The sequence below is a fragment of the Xenopus tropicalis genome, chromosome 5 (assembly GCF_000004195.4).
Source record: "Xenopus tropicalis strain Nigerian chromosome 5, UCB_Xtro_10.0, whole genome shotgun sequence".
In the NCBI taxonomy this organism is placed as follows: domain Eukaryota; kingdom Metazoa; phylum Chordata; class Amphibia; order Anura; family Pipidae; genus Xenopus; species Xenopus tropicalis.
In genome coordinates, this window is record NC_030681.2 from 151,191,250 (window position 1) to 151,213,411 (window position 22,162).

The following is a 22,162-nucleotide window of genomic DNA, read 5'->3' on the forward strand; positions in this document are numbered from 1 at the left end:
CTCATATTATATAGAGAGAGATATATAGAGAGATATATATAATATAAAGAATGTATCTCCATAATAATATATAATATGATGTTTGTATTAAATCAGTTTATTTGAAAATATGCAGATATCCCCATAAATATTAATCTTTTTACATTTTATCCAATTCTATACATCACAAAAAGAAATTTTAAATTTGTTAGAAATTTGTAGAAAATCGAATTGCTAGAGAAAATCAACTTCTGTAACATGGAGCAGTTTCCCTAGAACAGGTACATCGCACATAGATATATAACTTGAGAAATTGTCTAGTAAATTAGGCTTTATTAGAAATGTTATGAAAAATGTAAATAGAATCCATTTTTATGTTTAATTACCAATAAGGACATTATTTGAGTTGTTTTTTTTTTTAAAGAATTTTTCTGAGCCTTTTTTTAAAAACAAAACAGCAAAAATCGACAAATACAAACCAGTCTAATGGTATAAAAAAAAAATATATATTCACTAATCTAGTTTAGTGCTTTTACACTACATGGATTATATTTTCAAGGGAGCAATTTTTGTTAACTTGGTATTCATTTTTATTGAATGAAATTGGGTTTAAATTCAACATAAATTCATGGTGCAACGAAGATTTACAGAATTTCCCCAGTAATAGGAGAAAAAATGGAGTAATGTATTTAATTATTTGAGTGGAATATAATTTTACTTTACTAGCGGTGCATATTTTATTCCTTTGCTATTTTTATCAACGTAAAAAAAATGCTTTTTGTTTTTTCTTTAAGCCCAGAATTCCTTTATTACATAATTAATAAAGGACGATGTTTTATAAAAGTGAAATTATTTTTATGCCACAAAAGAAACAAACGTTATACTTCCCAGACACTCGGAAAGCATAAATCGTTGTTACTCAATAAGCCTCGTTATTTTATTAATTAATATATAATATTTATGTATAGAAAATGGGAGATTCTAGCATTTAAATACATTAAGAATAATGCAAATCTATTACAAAAAAAAAAAGAATTTACTTCTGGTAATCGCTTTTTTTTTTTTTTCCCTGCATCCTACCCACTTTCTATCTGGCAAACGAAATACATTAAAAATAATTAACTCCTGGTAATTTTTTTTTTTACTCAGAGTAGAAAAGTGAAAATAGAATCCTTTTTAAAAAACAAAAAAAAACTTACCTTCTACGGGATAAAAGTGCAAAAATAAAATTTCTACGTCTTGCTTTTTGTGCTCATAAAACATTCAATTGTAGATAAAATCTTAACTTTTTGTTTGTTTGGTAAAATGGGATACACCTTCCAGATTACGATGTGGTTTTTTTTTTATCGGTTTTTTTTTTTTTAAGCTCCAAATAAGATTCAATTTTCGCAAACCCTTCCTACTACATAAAGCTTTAATAGTATAACAGACAAAAAGACAAGCTACGCGAGCAGTTATTAAATAATCGCTGTGCTTGTATGTGTATTTTAATGTATATAGCCCCATCAAGTGATGGAACACTTAGTAGATTAAGTGAACAAAGTGCCCAAGCTGCTGGGAACTAATTGGTTAAGGAGCTATAGAAAGGAAAAGACAGCCGACACGGTAACCCCCACTGACACGCTTGCCAGGGGCGTCCACAGGACATTTTAAAAGGGAGGAGGCAGATAAGCATCACTGATGAATTTCTTTTTTTCGTGAAATGCTATGGTTCCCTGTTATGGATGTTATTACAGGTGTAGGTCCCGTTATCCAGAATCCTCAGGACCATGGGTTTTCCAGATAAGGGGTCTTTCTGTAATTTGGATCTCCATACTTTATTGATACTAAAAAATCAATAAACAAATTAATTAAACCCAATAGGACTGTTCTGCCCCAATAGGGGGTAATTATATCTTAGTTGGGATCAAGTACAGGTACTGTTTTATTATTACAGAGAAAAGGGAATCATTTAACCATTAAATAAACCCAATAGGGCTGTTCTGCCCCAATAAGGGGTAATTATATCTTAGTTGGGATCAAGTACAGGTACTGTTTTATTATTACAGAGAAAAAGGAATCATTTAACCATGAAATAAACCCAATAGGGCTGTTCTGCCCCCAATAAGGGGTAATTATATCTTAGTTGGGATCAAGTACAGGTACTGTTTTATTATTACAGAGAAAAGGGAATCATTTAACCATGAAATAAACCCAATAGGGCTGTTCTGCCCCCAATAAGGGGTAATTATATCTTAGTTGGGATCAAGTACAGGTACTGTTTTATTATTACAGAGAAAAGGGAATCATTTAACCATGAAATAAACCCAATAGGGCTGTTCTGCCCCCAATAAGGGGTAATTATATCTTAGTTGGGATCAAGTACAGGTACTGTTTTATTATTACAGAGAAAAGGGAATCATTTAACCATGAAATAAACCCAATAGGGCTGTTCTGCCCCCAATAAGGGGTAATTATATCTTAGTTGGGATCAAGTACAGTCACTGTTTTATTATTACAGAGAAAAGGGAATCATTTAACCATGAAATAAACCCAATAGGGCTGTTCTGCCCCAATAAGGGGTAATTATATCTTAGTTGGGATAAAGTACAGGTACTGTTTTATTATTACAGAGAAAAGGGAATCATTTAACCATGAAATAAACCCAATAGGGCTGTTCTGCCCCAATAAGGGGTAATTATATCTTAGTTGGAATCAAGTACAGGTACTGTTTTATTATTACAAGGTACTGTTTTATTACTACAGAGAAAAAGGAAATCAGTTTTAAAATTCTATATGAGTCTATGGGAGAAGGGCTTTCCATAATTTGGGGCTTTCTGGATAACGGGTTTCCAGATAAGGGATCCCATTCCTGTATTATTATTATTAACAAATATTGTCACAACATTTTTCTTTGTGTTTAAGCAGACTTGCCTGCCTGAAACAGCTGTAGAATTCCAAAGTAACTGACCATATTACATAGGTAGAAAGGAGTTATTGTCCTTTCAAGCATCAAAAATAAAATTTTCTTTAGAAAACGGGAAGATTGAAAAATATTGGTGACCCCTCCCCTCCCCTCCCTACTGCAGTTTATGGAAACCCCTGATAAATTCAGTAGCGCTCACAGACACACCATCAATCTTGTCCCTCCATCTTCCGATCTTTGTGAAAGTGCTGGATCCTCTTCTACTGGCGCCTCACCTCTCAGAACATAGCGTCTGCTCTAACCTCGGGGAAAAAGTTCCAGACCTCTAGTGTAGGAATTAATCAGGACAACAAAAACAACATTTAATGGCTTCCTGGGAGTTGTTTGGCAATGTTTTGGGTTGTTTGAAAAGTGCAAGTTATTAGAATCAGCAGCATAGGACAAACGAACACTAGTTTCAACAGCAACTGCCTTTTTAACTTTTTAGATCGACAATTTTTTTTATTTACTCAATGCATATTAAAAAATTCCTTATCATTAAATTTGCTGTCTATCAGTCAGGCTGCATGATGTTCCTGTTCCTTAATACACTTAAATTAATGTAACATACAACTCTCTTTTATACAGGACAGCCCCTGCTAAAAATGAGAGCTGTAGTTCTGCAACACCTGGAACGCCTTTCAATTGTATCAAATGTAATCAATACAAAAAAAGCACTGTACAGGTATAGGACCTGTTATCCAGAATGCTCTGGACCAATGGTTTTCCGGATAAGGGGTCTTTCCGTAATTTGGATCTACATACCTTATTGATACTAAAAAATCAATAAAACATTAATTAAACCCAATAGGTCTGTTTTGCCTCCAATAAGGATTATTTATATCTTAGTTGGGATCAAGTACAGGTACTGTTTTATTATTACAGAGAAAAGGGAATCATTTAACCATGAAATAAACCCAATAGGGCTGTTCTGCCCCCAATAAGGGGTAATTATATCTTAGTTGGGATCAAGTACAGGTACTGTTTTATTATTACAGAGAAAAGGGAATCATTTAACCATTAAATAAACCCAATAGGGCTGTTCTGCCCCCAATAAGGGGTAATTATATCTTAGTTGGGATCAAGTACAGGTACTGTTTTATTATTACAGAGAAAAGGGAATCATTTAACCATTAAATAAACCCAATAGGGCTGTTCTGCCCCAATAAGGGGTAATTATATCTTAGTTGGGATCAAGTACAGGTACTGTTTTATTATTACAGAGAAAAGGGAATCATTTAACCATTAAATAAACCCAATAGGGCTGTTCTGCCCCCAATAAGGGGTAATTATATCTTAGTTGGGATCAAGTACAGGTACTGTTTTATTATTACAGAGAAAAGGGAATCATTTAACCATTAAATAAACCCAATAGGGCTGTTCTGCCCCAATAAGGGGTAATTATATCTTAGTTGGGATCAAGTACAGGTACTGTTTTATTATTACAGAGAAAAGGGAATCATTTAACCATTAAATAAACCCAATAGGGCTGTTCTGCCCCCAATAAGGGGTAATTATATCTTAGTTGGGATCAAGTACAGGTACTGTTTTATTATTACAGAGAAAAGGGAATCATTTAACCATTAAATAAACCCAACAGGGCTGTTCTGCCCCCAATAAGGGGTAATTATATCTTATTTGGGATAAAGTACAGTTACTGTTTTATTAGAGAAAAGGGAAATCATTTTTAAAATTCTAATTTATTTGATTTTGACACTGCATATTTAACTACACCATATACTACTGACGTATCAAATCATATAATCCATCATTTTTGTATTGTACCAGATAAAAACTTCTACAGTTGCCCCAATGATTAAACTGAATCCCAACCCTAGTTTTCATGTTTAAAAAACGTGAAGAAAAATATAATCTGTTCATAAAAACCCAAACCAAGAAAACAAGGGGTAGATTTGTTTCTATTTAGGTTTCTATTGTGACTGTGATTTTTCCTCTGCAAAATTTGTAGCAACATGAATGCTAAAGATTTATTATGGGCAAAAAAAAATAAGCATTTGAAACCTGATGAGTTCAAGTAGAAGTCAATGGAAAGTTGTGTTGCATGTTTAAAATTTGGCAGATTTATTGGAAATGAAGGGTTAAATGTGATTTTACTGCATTCGAGTATTTTCAGAAAAAAGTGCACATTTGAGTTTGCGTTTTGAACTTTTTTTAAATTTTTTTTTTTTTTGAAAACTCAAAAATGTAAACTTTAATATACAGGTATCGGACCCCTTATCCGGAAACCCGTTATCCAGAAAGCTCCGAATTACGGAAAGCCCGTCTCCCATAGACTCCATTTTAATCAAATAATTCAGAATTTTAAAACTGATTTCCTTTTTCTATGTAGAAATAAAACAGTACCTTGTAATTGATCCAAACTAAGATAGAAATAATCCTTATTGGATGCAAAACAATCCTATTGGGTTTAATTAATGTTTTATTGATTTTTTAGTAGACTTAAGGTGTGAAGATCCAAATTACGGAAAGATCCCTTATCCGGAATGCCCTTGGTCCCGAGCATTCTGGATAATGGGTCCTATACCTGTATTTGCCTCCGCATGTTGGGACTGGCAAAGGTTGCAAACGTACAGCAGTACATAGGAAAGGGTTAACTATTGTACTATTTTAAAAAAAAAAAAATAAAACAAACAATAGTTATGTAAAGGGAAGTCCCTGGGTCAGTGTAATGATGCCTAAGAAGTGATATAAAATCCTACTTTACTTTTTGGGGGAAGACAATTCTGCCCATTTTTCCTATGTATTCAGGAGGAATCTGATTTCAGCTTGTGTCCTTCCTTCCCCTACTGTTTCTCTTTATTTGAAAAGTTTTACACAGACAGAACAAGGCAGAGGGCAGTAGTTGAACTTTGCTGGCGTGCTGCTGGCATAGAAGGTGCATCTGTTTATACAGGAATACTGGAAAAGACCTACATCCAAAAACCTCTAGCAAACCTAAGAAATCAAATAAAATAATTGTGTATATTGTGTATATATGATTTCCATTCAAAACACAAACAAAACACGTTGCTGGAATCCGACAGGGTGGAACTGCATTACTGAATTGCTGAATCACGTAACTATTTAAAGACATTTAATTTGTAGCCTACATAACTTATAAACAATAAGGGTTCAATAATATGTATTCATCATTTCAGGTGTCCTTCTGAAGTTACTTGTACACAAATTTGCTTTACTGAATATAAAAAAAAAATATTCCCTTCTGGTTTGCTCCCTCCCTGAGTCCCTAAACAGGTAAATTATATATTAGGGTAAATGGACAGCAAGAGACCAGGAAAGGGCTTCAGGACAATGCAGAAAGGCTAAAAGTGACACTAAAGAGGGGCCTGCCCGACTGACATCTGACCTAAAATCGGGCAGATTAAAAAATTTAGTCGGATCCAACTGCGCCTATTACTGGCATTCTAATTTGATCCTTTGGCCTTAATTCACCCAATATCGCCCACCTGCAGGGGATATCAGGAGAAGGTCTGCTGCAGGTGAAAAATTTTTGCAGTTTCCTTAATCATGTGATTTGAAGATTTCGCATTTGGTTCAATCAGGCACTTGGATTCGGCCAACTCCTGCCCAAATGGCTAGGATTCGGTGGAGTCCAAAACCAAATATGGGATTCAGTGCATCCTTAATACTATGTATGCACAAAAGGCTACAAAAGAGCCTTGGGAAACACAGAAAAGACGGTGTTTAGAGGTTAGTAAGAAAGTTCCCAAGAACAGAGCAGTTTTTTCCGAATAGGAATAATAGCAATTGAATACACTGGAGGATTCCTAACAAATTGGCACCGCAATGTATTACCACTTACTAAATTGCTAAAATTTCATGGAACTCTACTTACATAAAACTTGCAGTTTTACACGTGGCTTACACCTTGTGCTTGGTGCCTATGCAAAGATTATAGTTTGGTGAATTATATGCAACTGTACTCAGGGTCGGACTGGGCCCCGGCGGCCCAGACCCGACCCTTGCCGGGGCTCCCCCTCCTGACCGCTCCTCCCCTGACGCGTCAAATTTATGCACTCGGGGGAGGACGTTGGGTGGGGGGCCCTGCGAGGGGGGTTAGGGGGCCCCTGCGGGAGGAGAGGTTAGGGGATGTGCCTGGTTGGAGGTACCTGCAGGGCCCCTGGGACGGAAGCCCCGGTGGGCCCTTCACCCCCCAGTCTGACCCTGGGACTGTACTTAACATGCAAAGTTCAGAGCCCAAGCATTCCAAAATGTCACAAAAAAGTGTGACTTCTATGGTTCCATTACCTTTTGGGTATACAAACACAACTGCCTTGCAACTAGTGAATCCCACACCAACATTATTATTGAGACTATGCACACTGTCACACCGGAAGTGATAGCACTAAAACACAAACTGATTATGAAAAATGCATAGTTTACAAACATGGATGCTATTTGTGCAGACATTGGTAAAAGCTATTAGGTATCATGCTATTAGGTGGGCACAGGTCTAACATGTTGTTAAACAATATGGAGATCTGTGTACAACTTTGCACTTTGTGCAAAGCAACTGTGTTTGCATATCAGCCTAAAGGTGGCCATACACAGTAAGATCCGCTTGCTTGGCGACTTCGGCAAGCGGATCTTCTCCCGATATCCCCACCTACGGGTGGAAGATATTGGGCTAATTCTGTCATTTTGCCCTGAGGCCAAACGATCGAATTAGAAAGGTTTGGGGACCTCATCAACGAGCCAATGCGGTCCCCGATCAGACGGAAAAGTCAAACCTGCCCAATCGAGATCTGCCCATTTTCAGGCTAGACGGCCGGCGGGCAGGCCCGCTGTTCGTGCCCATACACAGGCAGATAAGCTGCCAAATCGGTCTACAGGACTGATATCAGCAGCTAGAATCGGCCCGTGATAAATCTTTTCACTGCAACTGTCTTTCCTTGATAGAATAATTCCTTTTTAATAATCTCTTTGTTTATTGCAATTTGACTATCCAAGGAAAAAGAAAGCGGGCTATTTCAAATACTATAAATCCACCCATATCTGCACTGATGCTGGTCCTCTCTGTGCTCCTTTAATGCAGAGAAAACTAATACCTTGCACTTTCCTTTAATATACAATAATGCTGTTTCTTTTTGCTTATTCTGTTTTTACAAGCTATGGCCTATGAAATTAGTTAATTAGATCTTAATATACACTTTCTGCAATCTCATGCTCATGCCTGAACACAGCAAGTGTATGATGCACTTCTATACGTTGTTATTATTTTTATGATTATCTTCTAGTTCTCTGCGGCTATGATCGCTCTCAGCCTTCTGCTGCTCAGTCAGACATGAGGAATGAGGCAAGCTGCTGAGTATTTTCCTGCAAGGACCTGCCAAGTAGAGCTGCATATTGCTGCTAGTATTGGGGAAAGGATGTGTCCCCAGCACACTGTTTCCTGACAGATAACACCAGCAGGATATCATGGGGTCAGCTCCAGCTATTACATTGAAGTGAGCTGTAAAATCTGATTGTTTATTGAAAGAAAACTCACTCTTCAAGTTAACATCTTCCAAAACCCAAACAGCTCTCTCCAGAGGGGCCTGTCTCCATGGACTCAGGAAAGAAATCCCCAAGGGGGTAGGGCTAGGACTTTGAAGTTAGTAGTCCAGAAGGCAAACAAACAGTTTAACTGAAGGTTATTTTGTCCCGGCCCGGAGAAACATTTCTCAGTATCGGTAAGAAGGAAAGTTACTCAGAACTGATTGTGCAATGAGTCGACAGACTGGTCATGGGCAAAGGAGAGATTTCATTATAAAACTGGGTATTTATTAGTCTATAGGAAGTGTGTTTAACATTGGTATTTATTGGAGTGACGGATTGTGCGACGGAGGAATCATCTGTCGAGTGTACTTACTGGCAGTGGGCGTGCCCCTCTTATGCTCCGTATTACCAAACAGGAAGCACTGGGGCAGTGGGAAATGCCAGTCACCTACCGTATGCGGCTTTTCCTTGGCCTAGTCCTGCAGCAGTCTAAGGGATAAAATATGACAACATAACAATTTAACAGACATCAACATGAAATCATTGCTTAACATATAGAACACTACTTTTTGCACGTCTCGGTTTTATATTTCTTTATCACATTTGTGCGGCACATTAAATTGTAGAAGCCATCATAATGACAATATTCTCTAGAGGCAGCACCTACACCCTCAGCCAACTATGTAGCTGGGTGGGCATGCCACATGGGTGCTTTATAGGTAGAAGGGCTCATCTCCTGATCGCAGAGCAGGGTGCAAAGTACAAAAAACGGGCAAAAGCTGGCATGCTTTCTGCACAATGCCCCTTACCCCACTATCAGTGCCTGTGGGCACAGGTCTGGAGAGGATCTATTCTTGGACCCCCTTGGATACATTGCTTACTGTGGTCACCAGTTGTGTATTTATGAAGGGCTCTGACTCATGGTATCTACACAAATCACTAAAAAACAACACATAAAAAGAATATTATTCAATTCAGACACATAGATACAAACAGGTTTAATGCCCATATTTTAGTGTAGCATACATGCACCGCCTGAACTCATGTCAGTCTATTTACCCTTGACCTGTACTCACCAGCTGCCCTCACCTAGGGGTAGGATCCCCGCCAATGACATCAGAAAGGAGAAGGGGGTCCCAGGAATAAGATGCAGGGGCAGGCACAGGGGCTAAACTCCCAGAGGGTGGTGGGTACATCTGGCATAGCAATAATACCTAAATAAGTATTTTTTTTTTATAGCAACCGGGATTTATTTAATGTAATCAGTATTGTTCTTAATTGCATTTCAATTAAGCGCTCAACCAGTCCTTGTGTTTAACACTGTTCTACTTTTCCTCTATGAGTCAGGGGGAAAATTGGAATCAAGTGCTATGTACAAGGCCAAGCTCTTTGCTTAGGATCAATCTCGTTGGCAGTCAGTATTGTCAGTGCTGTGCAAATAAGTAAAGTGAAAACTGGTGCAATAGGGGTGGTGTATGCTAAGTGGTGCTAAGCAGTGCCACAATTAGTAGCAGTATTTATAGCATTTGAAGCCGTTTTGCCCCATCGGTCCAGTGGCACAGCACTTAAATTAAGGATTGTGTTCACCTTAGAAAATGGAGCAAAATGCCAAAGTATTTATTCTTACTATAAGCAAGGTACAGATAGAAGATCACAAGTGAACATCCCCTTAGAATTTAAAGTCTACTTTCCATGTGTGTGATTTAATAGCAGTTCTATGGTGATTTTCAGAAGCAATAACACTTTTGGATGCAATACGCTTGGCATGAAGTTAAAGAAAAACTTTTACAATTTTTTATTTGACAAAGTACTTAGAGTAACGATAATGAGTGAGGAGTTGGTACAGTTTGACTCAGCGTGGCCAGTGTCCCTTTATTATGCTGATCTCAGGACACTGCAGTGGGACTGTCAGCTGTCAGCTATGCCAGTGTTTGCTGTAGCAGCAGGCAGTTGCAGTGCAGAGTTCTTTTGCACCAACCTAACGGTACAATCTATCCGATCAGCACCAGGTATGATCTATATACTCACTGGAGACCTCTACTGGCTGACAGCTGCACAAGTGGCTGGTAAACATTGATAACCCTTGTGTGTTGGAAGCGGGAAGTCTCCGTGTCTCAGCTCATCTGTTCTTTACCTCTCACTATGTTAGTAATTGCTTTGCATACTAAGTACATTCCAGTTGTGTAAGTTTCTCTTTTACTCACTTAAAGCTTAACGTCCTTAGGGCAGAGATCATTCTCTTTTCTTTTCGTTTTATTAATTTTCCTTGCAACATATTTGATATATAGTCTTATGCATATAGGAACGTACCTCCCAACTGTCCTGATTTTCGCGTGACAGTCCCGCAGTCCTGGATTCTTACTGAATAGTCCGTCATTTCTCTTTGATCTCCTGCACTGAACACAAAGATACAAAGTTTCTCAAACTTAATTAAATAAGTAGCTTTTGGCAGAGAGCCCAGAATGTTAACAAGTCACACCTGCACTTAGATACAATTGTAACTAATAAGCTAAACAGGTCTGCAGCTTAAAATGCCATTTCACCTTCATTAGTAATAACACGTAAAACAGAACCCCCAGAAATGTGTTCAAACTTTAAATACCCTGCCAAATTTTGTACAAATTGGAGTGGTGTTTAAGGGGGTGTGGTCGCAAAAATGGGGGCGTGGCAAAATTTACTTTTTGTCCCTCCTAACACTTTTCAAATGTTGGGAGGTATGGAATCATACATTCCCAATAAATAAACTTGAATTTTGCATCATCTTTCTTATCTTTTCCATCTTTTCCACACATGTCCCACTCTTCCTGTATATAGTCCGACCCAGTACATATACAGAAATAGAGGCCAAACCCTCTGCACCTAATTTGTTTTATTTATTAAGAAAGTAGTCAAGTGTTTCTTCATTTGCTAGTAGCCCAGTGTGTCTTCACCCTTAGTGTTTGTGCCTCAATCAACCTACTGTCCTGAACAAATACCCAGGAAAGGGAAAAAGGAAATGCAGCCATATGGAGACCAGCAGGAAGAGCAGATAAGGCAGAGAATCAGACCCGTCACTCACCAAATCTAAATTTGGACTTTATACAGCTGCCCGTGGCAAGGGACAGGTGCTTTGTACAACATGTACGTTCTGAGTCGGGAAACCATTAAATGTCTCCGAAATATACAAATGTTTAAAATGTATCGGTAAGCCCAGCGAATACGGCCTGTAGACTCCAAGCTCTCTGTGACCAAGACCTGCCTAGTACGCCACTCCGGGCAGACCTTAAGCACATGACGTGGGAATTCAAGTACATGGATTTTTGTTTTATAGTTGTTTTTATCATTACATATTGTTTAATATAACCTCTTGCATTTGTGTTGGGCAATAAGCGGTAACAGGCAGGTAGTGGTGTTTTGGCCTTCCCTGTGTTCTACCTTGGGTTGCTGTCTCTGCTGGCATTTGTCGCTGGGCAGGGAGTGGGCAGTGACATCACGGGAGCTGGAAAGAGGCAGGACCGTGACATCATGGGGACAGGGAAGAGGTGGGCTGTCACATCACTGGGTGGGGCTATGACACCACGATAGGTTTCAGTGAGACCATGATGTCATGGTTCTGCCTCTTCCCTTCCGAAAACTGGGCTTTCCAGGTCACAACCGGACAGGTGGCAATCCTAGTTCTGTTAGATCAGGGGTGCCCAGACTTTGTCCCCCTGAGATCTACTTTTGACTCCTCCCCCAAGATGCAGCGTACATACACACTCCCATTTAACACGCCGCATCCCCTGGCTTAAAGTGCCCATACACGGGCCGATTGTAGCTGTCGATATCAGTCCCTTAGACCGTTTTGACAGCTTATCGGCCCGTGTAGGGGCACAAACGACGGGCCTGCCCGACCGGTATCTAGCCTGAAATCGGCCAGATATCGATCGAGCAGGTTAAAAAATTTAGTCGGATCGGGGACTGCATTGGCTCGTTGATGCGGTTCCCAAACCAACTGCGCCTATTCCGGCGTTCTAATTCGATCGTTTGGCCCCAGGGCCAAAGACCGAATCAGCCTAAATTCTCCCATTATCGCCCACCCGTAGGTGGGGATATCGGGAGAAGATCCGCTTGCTTGGCAACCTCACCACGCGTATGGCCACCTTTAGAAGCTGCCTACTAGAAATTCACAGGGGACTGACTGGTGGACCCCGATCGACGTATTGGCCACCCTTAGATCATAGTGCCAGTCATAAGAGGCCACGTGCTGCAGGCCTTAGACCCAATCAACAGGTCACATATGTATGTGACAGTATATTTTTTGCAAAATACAAAGAGGATCTATGCAGCCCAGCCCTCAAAAATAATGCTTTTTCTTGGCACTTCCTTATTTAAATCCCCACCCAAATACTTTCCGTATAACTTAGCGTGTTTATCTACTCAATCTGTATGAGAATTGGCTCTAAGGTATTTTTTATAATTGACACAGGCAAACTAAGATAAGCATGACAGAAATAATTCCAGACTATAAATATTAATAACAGCGGTGTTAAAAGCATAAATAATTGGAAGGATAGAATTATTATTGCTCTTACACCCTCACAACTGCACCACTTACTGTATTGTCCTCTTCATTTATTATTTTTTCAATACAGGTATAGGACTCGTTTTCCAGAATGCTCGGGACCAAGGGTATTCCAGATAAGGGATCTTTCTGTAATTTGGATCTCTATACCTTAAGTCTACTAAAAAATCAATAAACCATTAATTAAACCCAATAGGATTGTTTTGCATCCAATAAGGGGTAATTATATCTTAGTTGGGATCAAGTACAGGTACTGTTTTATTATTACAGAGAAAAGGGAATCATTTAACCATTAAATAAACCCAATAGGGCTGTTCTGCCCCAATAAGGGGTAATTATATCTTAGTTGGGATCAAGTACAGGTACTGTTTTATTATTACAGAGAAAAGGGAATCATTTAACCATTAAATAAACCCAATAGGGCTGTTCTGCCCCCAATAAGGGGTAATTATATCTTAGTTGGGATCAAGTACAGGTACTGTTTTATTATTACAGAGAAAAGGGAATCATTTAACCATTAAATAAACCCAATAGGGCTGTTCTGCCCCCAATAAGGGGTAATTATATCTTAGTTGGGATCAAGTACAGGTGCTGTTTTATTATTACAGAGAAAAGGGAATCATTTAACCATTAAATAAACCCAATAGGGCTGTTCTGCCCCAATAAGGGGTAATTATATCTTAGTTGGGATCAAGTACAGGTGCTGTTTTATTATTACAGAGAAAAGGGAATCATTTAACCATTAAATAAACCCAATAGGGCTGTTCTGCCCCAATAAGGGGTAATTATATCTTAGTTGGGATCAAGTACAGGTACTGTTTTATTATTACAGAGAAAAGAGAATCATTTAACCATGAAATAAACCCAATAGGGCTGTTCTGCCCCCAATAAGGGGTAATTATATCTTAGTTGGGATCAAGTACAGGTACTGTTTTATTATTACAGAGAAAAGGGAATCATTTAACCATGAAATAAACCCAATAGGGCTGTTCTGCCCCCAATAAGGGGTAATTATATCTTAGTTGGGATCAAGTACAGGTGCTGTTTTATTATTACAGAGAAAAGGGAATCATTTAACCATGAAATAAACCCAATAGGGCTGTTCTGCCCCAATAAGGGGTAATTATATCTTAGTTGGGATCAAGTACAGGTGCTGTTTTATTATTACAGAGAAAAGGGAATCATTTAACCATTAAATAAACCCAATAGGGCTGTTCTGCCCCAATAAGGGGTAATTATATCTTAGTTGGGATCAAGTACAGGTGCTGTTTTATTATTACAGAGAAAAGGGAATCATTTAACCATTAAATAAACCCAATAGGGCTGTTCTGCCCCAATAAGGGGTAATTATATCTTAGTTGGGATCAAGTACAGGTACTGTTTTATTATTACAGAGAAAAGAGAATCATTTAACCATGAAATAAACCCAATAGGGCTGTTCTGCCCCCAATAAGGGGTAATTATATCTTAGTTGGGATCAAGTACAGGTACTGTTTTATTATTACAGAGAAAAGGGAATCATTTAACCATTAAATAAACCCAATAGGGCTGTTCTGCCCCAATAAGGGGTAATTATATCTTAGTTGGGATCAAGTACAGGTACTGTTTTATTATTACAGAGAAAAGGGAATCATTTAACCATTAAATAAACCCAATAGGGCTGTTCTGCCCCCAATAAGGGGTAATTATATCTTAGTTGGGATCAAGTACAGGTACTGTTTTATTATTACAGAGAAAAGGGAATCATTTAACCATTAAATAAACCCAATAGGGCTGTTCTGCCCCCAATAAGGGGTAATTATATCTTAGTTGGGATCAAGTACAGGTGCTGTTTTATTATTACAGAGAAAAGGGAATCATTTAACCATTAAATAAACCCAATAGGGCTGTTCTGCCCCAATAAGGGGTAATTATATCTTAGTTGGGATCAAGTACAGGTGCTGTTTTATTATTACAGAGAAAAGGGAATCATTTAACCATTAAATAAACCCAATAGGGCTGTTCTGCCCCAATAAGGGGTAATTATATCTTAGTTGGGATCAAGTACAGGTACTGTTTTATTATTACAGAGAAAAGAGAATCATTTAACCATGAAATAAACCCAATAGGGCTGTTCTGCCCCCAATAAGGGGTAATTATATCTTAGTTGGGATCAAGTACAGGTACTGTTTTATTATTACAGAGAAAAGGGAATCATTTAACCATGAAATAAACCCAATAGGGCTGTTCTGCCCCCAATAAGGGGTAATTATATCTTAGTTGGGATCAAGTACAGGTGCTGTTTTATTATTACAGAGAAAAGGGAATCATTTAACCATGAAATAAACCCAATAGGGCTGTTCTGCCCCCAATAAGGGGTAATTATATCTTAGTTGGGATCAAGTACAGGTGCTGTTTTATTATTACAGAGAAAAGGGAATCATTTAACCATTAAATAAACCCAATAGGGCTGTTCTGCCCCAATAAGGGGTAATTATATCTTAGTTGGGATCAAGTACAGGTGCTGTTTTATTATTACAGAGAAAAGGGAATCATTTAACCATTAAATAAACCCAATAGGGCTGTTCTGCCCCAATAAGGGGTAATTATATCTTAGTTGGGATCAAGTACAGGTACTGTTTTATTATTACAGAGAAAAGAGAATCATTTAACCATGAAATAAACCCAATAGGGCTGTTCTGCCCCCAATAAGGGGTAATTATATCTTAGTTGGGATCAAGTACAGGTACTGTTTTATTATTACAGAGAAAAGGGAATCATTTAACCATTAAATAAACCCAATAGGGCTGTTCTGCCCCAATAAGGGGTAATTATATCTTAGTTGGGATCAAGTACAGGTACTGTTTTATTATTACAGAGAAAAGGGAATCATTTAACCATTAAATAAACCCAATAGGGCTGTTCTGCCCCAATAAGGGGTAATTATATCTTAGTTGGGATCAAGTACAGGTACTGTTTTATTATTACAGAGAAAAGGGAATCATTTAACCATTAAATAAACCCAATAGGGCTGTTCTGCCCCCAATAAGGGGTAATTATATCTTAGTTGGGATCAAGTACAGGTACTGTTTTATTATTATTACAGAGAAAAGGGAATCATTTAACCATTAAATAAACCCAATAGGGCTGTTCTGCCCCCAATAAGGGGTAATTATATCTTAGTTGGGATCAAGTACAGGTACTGTTTTATTATTATTACAGAGAAAAGGGAATCATTTAACCATTAAATAAACCCAATAGGGCTGTTTTGCCCCAATAAGGGGTAATTATATCTTAGTTGGGATCAAGTACAGGTACTGTTTTATTATTACAGAGAAAAGGGAATCATTTAACCATTAAATAAACCCAATAGGGCTGTTCTGCCCCCAATAAGGGGTAATTATATCTTAGTTGGGATCAAGTACAGGTACTGTTTTATTATTACAGAGAAAAGGGAATCATTTAACCATGAAATAAACCCAATAGGACTGTTCAGAGAAAAAGGAAATCAATCTCTATGGGAGACAGGCTTTCTGTAATTTGGAGCTTTCTGGATAATGGGTTTCCGGATAAGGGATCCCATACCTGTATATGTGAATAAATGTTATCTCGGGTTATTTGTAAAATATGCTGGGTTCTGGCGTACTTTCTAGGATTGATATGTATAATCTAAATCAAATTTAGCTGCATTCTAATAGAAAGCTAGTAAAATGAATTCTTCAGTGAAAGGTCTGACCGGGGATATTGCTGTGGAGAGGTTGGGGCCTGCAGACATCGCTAAGGGAAGGATAAAAATAATCAGTCACCAGACAAAGGGTGTGATTCAGTTCACATATTACAAAATATTTTGTGAGGCGGGTTTATCTCCACTGTTTTGTTAATCTACGCTCCACCTTGACAATCTGTTTAGTAGTTTTGGAAAGGTATTACAAGTCTGTCTAGCTGGGAATATACCACTGTGTTTGGGATAATGATAATAGCATATGTGGGCTAGAATATTTCACAATCTACCACCTACCGTTTTCTGCAACGATGCAGGTATTGGCTTTCTAATTTGTTCTGAAAAAGACTACCTGCTACAGGTATGGGATTCATTATCCGGAAACCGTTATCCATTATACTAAAATTAATTAATTAAAAAGTAACTTTTAAGGTGGCCATACACGTAGCGATAACGATCTTTTGTGTGACCATCGGTCCCATGAAAGATTGTTCCCACCCTCCACTGACATTCAGGGCTGAATCATCAGATATGGAGGTAGAAACAACCTCCTTCTAACTGGCGCCCGATGAAAATCTTTCAACCTGGCCGATCGACGACACAACCGATATCCGCAGCCTTTGCGATATCGGTCGCCTTTTCGAGCTCCGGATATCGTATGAAACCTTGTTTTGTACAATATTTGGTGCAAAGGCTGCGGATATCGTGTTTGGCCGACTTTAATCTGTTCACTAAGCTAGTGTACTTACAGCACTGCCATATACACTCACTATTTTGTCTTTCCCTGCAAAAGTCTAGTTTTAGCAGTAGAATAGAATAGAATAATAAAATGAGTAATTTACACAAAGGGAAGGGGGCAGGGAGACAATCCAGCAATAGAAGACACCAAGATATTCAGTGTGGAAAGCAGAGGCCTTACTTTTTTACACAGAGCTAGCATGCAGACATGTACAGTATAGGACAATGCCACACAGGGCAGATTCTCACGCTGTACGGTGCAGTATTTCCCACAAGCAGTGGGACAGTGCTCCTGCACCTTGTCCCAGGGGAATATAAAATGACTCTTTATATGACCCAAACACCTGCCTGTCCAGCAACCTATTCCCAAACCAAGGGCATTAGTCTCTCTGTGCTGCTATAACAGCCTCTCCTTTTCTACTGTTGGGAAGGTGTTGGAATGTTGCGAATCGACCCATGTATGGGCACCAACGACAAGCCTGACCGACCGATATCTGGCCTGAAATCCGGCAGATCTCGATCGGGCAGGCTAGAAAATCTAGTCGGATTGGAGACCGCATCGGCTCGTTGATGTGGTCCCTGGACCGACTTTTCCTATACCTGTCATTATAATTTGATCAAATTAGCCTGGATTCTCCCGATATCCCCCACCCATGTATGGGGACCTTAAGTTCAGTGCCAGACCAAGCTTTTCCAGCACCAAAGGCAGGACACAGTTCACCACACCAACCCTCCAGCCGCTTGTCACCCTCCCTCCAGCTCCTCCCCATGGCAAGACCCAGATTGCCGCACCGCCTACTCGTCACCCTACCTCCCACTCCTTCCCTCTCACCAATTTCCTCCCTATGTATGTGAATTAAAGATCGGGGATTGGGGGCCAGGGGAGGAACGTGAGCTCTAGAGAGGATAGAAGGGCTGGAACTCAGGGTGCTCATCCCAGGGGTGTTCAGTTGGGTTGAAGTCAGGGCTCTGTACAGGCTTGTCAACTTCTTCCACTCCCATCTCGGCAAACCCATTTTGTACAGACTTTGCAATGTGCATGGGGGTATTATTGTGCTAATAAACTTTTGCCCCAAAATTAGGAAGCATGGAATTGAATGTTATGTACGCTGTAGTTTTGAGGTTTATTTTCAATGGAACCAGAAGCCCCAGTTCAAATAATGAAAAACCTTTTCAAACCATTACTCCTTCCCCACCAAACTTTTAGGGCTCTGGCACACGGGGGAGATTAGTCGCCCGCGATTAACTCCCTGTTCGCGGGCGACTAATCTCCCCGAGTTGCCTACCCCTGCCATCCCACCGGCGAACATGTAAGTCGCCGGCGGGATGGCAGACGCGGCGGCGCGATTTCGCGCAAATCGCCGAAAAAGACTCGCGAGTCTTTTTCGGTGATTCCCTGAAATTGCCCTGCCGCGTCTGCCATCCCGCCGGCGACTTACATGTTCGCCGGTGGGATGGCAGGGGTAGGCAACTCGGGGAGATTAGTCGCCCGCGAACAGGGAGTTTTATCGCGGGCGACTAATCTCCCCCGTGTGCCAGAGCCCTTAGGGTGAAGACACACGGAGCTACTAGTAGCAGCTAGCTGTCATAGCTACTAAAACAGACAATGCTGATCATTTACTGATAACTGTCTTTATGTGTTTTAGCAGAGGCAATTCTCAGTATTGTCTACGGCAGGGGATTTTCTGGCATTTAGTAGCCGTGACAAGTAGCTGCTACTAGTAGCTCCGTGTGTCTTCACCCTAAAGGTGGCCATACACGAGCAGAACCGCTCGCTTGGCGATGTCGCCAAGCGAGCGGATCTTCCCCCGGTATCCCCCCCTACGGGTGGGCGATATCGGGGACCATTTAGGTAAAAAAAATAATAATCCGATCGTTTGGCCCTGGGGCCAAACGATCGGATTATGTGGGCGGCAATGGGGCAGTCGGATCGGGGACCGCATCAACGAGCCGTTGCGGTCCCCGATCCGACCGGATTTTCTAACCTGGCCGATCGAGATCTGGCCAATTTCAGGCCAGATATCGGTCGGCCAGGCCGCTCTGCTCTCCCCATACACGGGCCGATTAGCTGCCGAATCGGTCCAAGGGACCGATATCGGCAGCTATAGTCGGCCCGTGTATGGCCACCTTTAGGGGCACATTTACTAATCCACAACCCCTTAGTGTTGGCAAATGTGCTTTCAGGCAGGTGGCGGTCTCCTGGTATCTGCCAGATGGTGAAATGACATTTATCACTCCAGAGGATTTCTGTCTGCTGCTCCGGATTTTTCAAATTTGAACTGAATTACTTATAACATTAAAAAACATGCCCTTAATGACACTGCAGGCATTGGCATGGCCCCATCAACACCACTACAAGCAGTGCCAGATTTGGCAAATGGCCACAACTTTCTTGACAAATTATATTAACATATTAACAAATCCAGCAGACATTACATTGCATAGAATTTTTTGCATGCCACAATTACACCGGAAAAATTCTTCAATACAGTACAGTAAATAGGGTTAAGTTTAATAAGGTGTCTTTCCCATTTTTCATGCAACAGCTATAACGCAACATCACATAATCTGCAAAGTATTAACACCCACAATTGCCTTCACACCCAAGCACAGCACACTAAGGGGCTGATTTATCATATCTCGAGGATTGCTGTCTGGCAAAATGATTGCAAAAAAAGGTGACTGGCTTTTTTAACTTACTCATACTGCATAAAAAAGTGTATTTCTTTTAAGGTGAACCTGCCACACTTTTAGTTATTTGCAACAACCAGTTAGTGGGGAAAAAATACACAAAAAATAATACAGAGGAAGGCATTTATTGGTTCACTGAGAATAATCTCTATTCTATCTCTATTCTGATCCTCAGCTTTCTACATTTTATTTTTTGTGTTACTATTAGGACAAGAGAACTTATTTTACCCCTTCTTCATTTCAACCACTGAATTCACAGGTACTGTTTTATTATTACAGAGAAAAGGGAATCATTTAACCATTAAATATACCCAATAGGGCTGTTCTGCCCCAATAAGGGGTAATTATATCTTAGTTGGGATCAAGTACAGGTACTGTTTTATTATTACAGAGAAAAGGGAATCATTTAACCATGAAATAAACCCAATAGGGCTGTTCTGCCCCCAATAAGGGGTAATTATATCTTAGTTGGGATCAAGTACAGGTACTGTTTTATTATTACAGAGAAAAGGGAATCATTTAACCATTAAATAAACCCAATAGGGCTGTTCTGCCCCCAATAAGGGGTAATTATATCTTAGTTGGGATCAAGTACAGGTACTGTTTTATTATTACAGAGAAAAGGGAATCATTTAACCATTAAATAAACCCAATAGGGCTGTTCTGTCCCCAATAAGGGGTAATTATATCTTAGTTGGGATCAAGTACAGGTACTGTTTTATTATTACAGAGAAAAGGGAATCATTTAACCATTAAATAAACCCAATAGGGCTGTTCTGCCCCAATAAGGGGTAATTATATGTTAGTTGGGATCAGGTACAGTGTTCTGTTTTATTATTACAGAGAAGAAGAAAATCATTAAAAACAAATAGAATTATTTGCTTATAATTGTGTCTGTGGGAGATGGCCTTTATTTTTATGTATAAGGGATCCCATACCTGTTCTTGGTATTCATTTTCTTAATTGTTAATTGACCAAACGGACTATTGTCAAGCAATTCCCTTACTAATTGGAATCACTCTCACTGATATGAAACAAATTCTTAATTTCTTATGACTATGATTACATGAGACCTGTTTGCCCATTAAACTAAATGCAGTTTTTGACTAATGATGTCACGTTAACATTTGAGTTACTCAACAAACCAACAAAACATGCTTTCCCAGTTTTACTTTTATTGGTGAGGTGAATTATTTTATATTTCAAATCTAGCCTCACCTTGTCCTAAGGCACGTCAGTTAAATTCTTCTCAGGTAGCTTATAACCAAATTTTTGCTAATACCTATTGACTTGTGTATTAAAAAGTCAGTTTGCACCATGCAGGGTGTGCCGTAAGTATAACTCATGTACATTATTTGCTTTCATGTTCGTCCTCTGTATCAAAGGCATAAACACAAGAGACATCTTGATTTATAGCTAGTTTTTTTGGCTTGGGATCTGCAAGCATATGACACATTTGGTCAATGAAAATGAATTTGTCACAACACTTGCTATGAACGACAGCATAACTAGGGCCAAATAATTGAATTAGCCCGATATCACCCACCTTAGGATCCACTTGTTTGACGACCAGGTGAAACGAGACATTGCTGAGGGTTGGATACTAAAAAGTCACTTGAATTTGAATATTGTAGAAAACAAAAAAGTTTTATAAGTCATCTGTTTGTATGTACTGGTTGGCTAATGGCAACCGATATGCACATACAGGTATTGGACCCCTTATCCGGAAACCCATTACATACCTCCCAACATTTGAAAAACGAAAAGAGGGACAAAAAAATTTGACCACGCCCACTTTTGTGGCCACGTCCCAATTAACACACCCCATTGTTTTCTAAAAATACTCCTTTTATATAGATGAAATGGTGGGATCAGATGCAAATGTGCTATACCCTCATACTGTACTACCTAAGGGAAACAATATAGCAACTCCTACATATACAGTGGTGTGAAAAACTATTTGCCCCCTTCCTGATTTCTTATTCTTTTGCATGTTTGTCACACTTAAATGTTTCTGCTCATCAAAAACCGTTAACTATTAGTCAAAGATAACATAATTGAACACAAA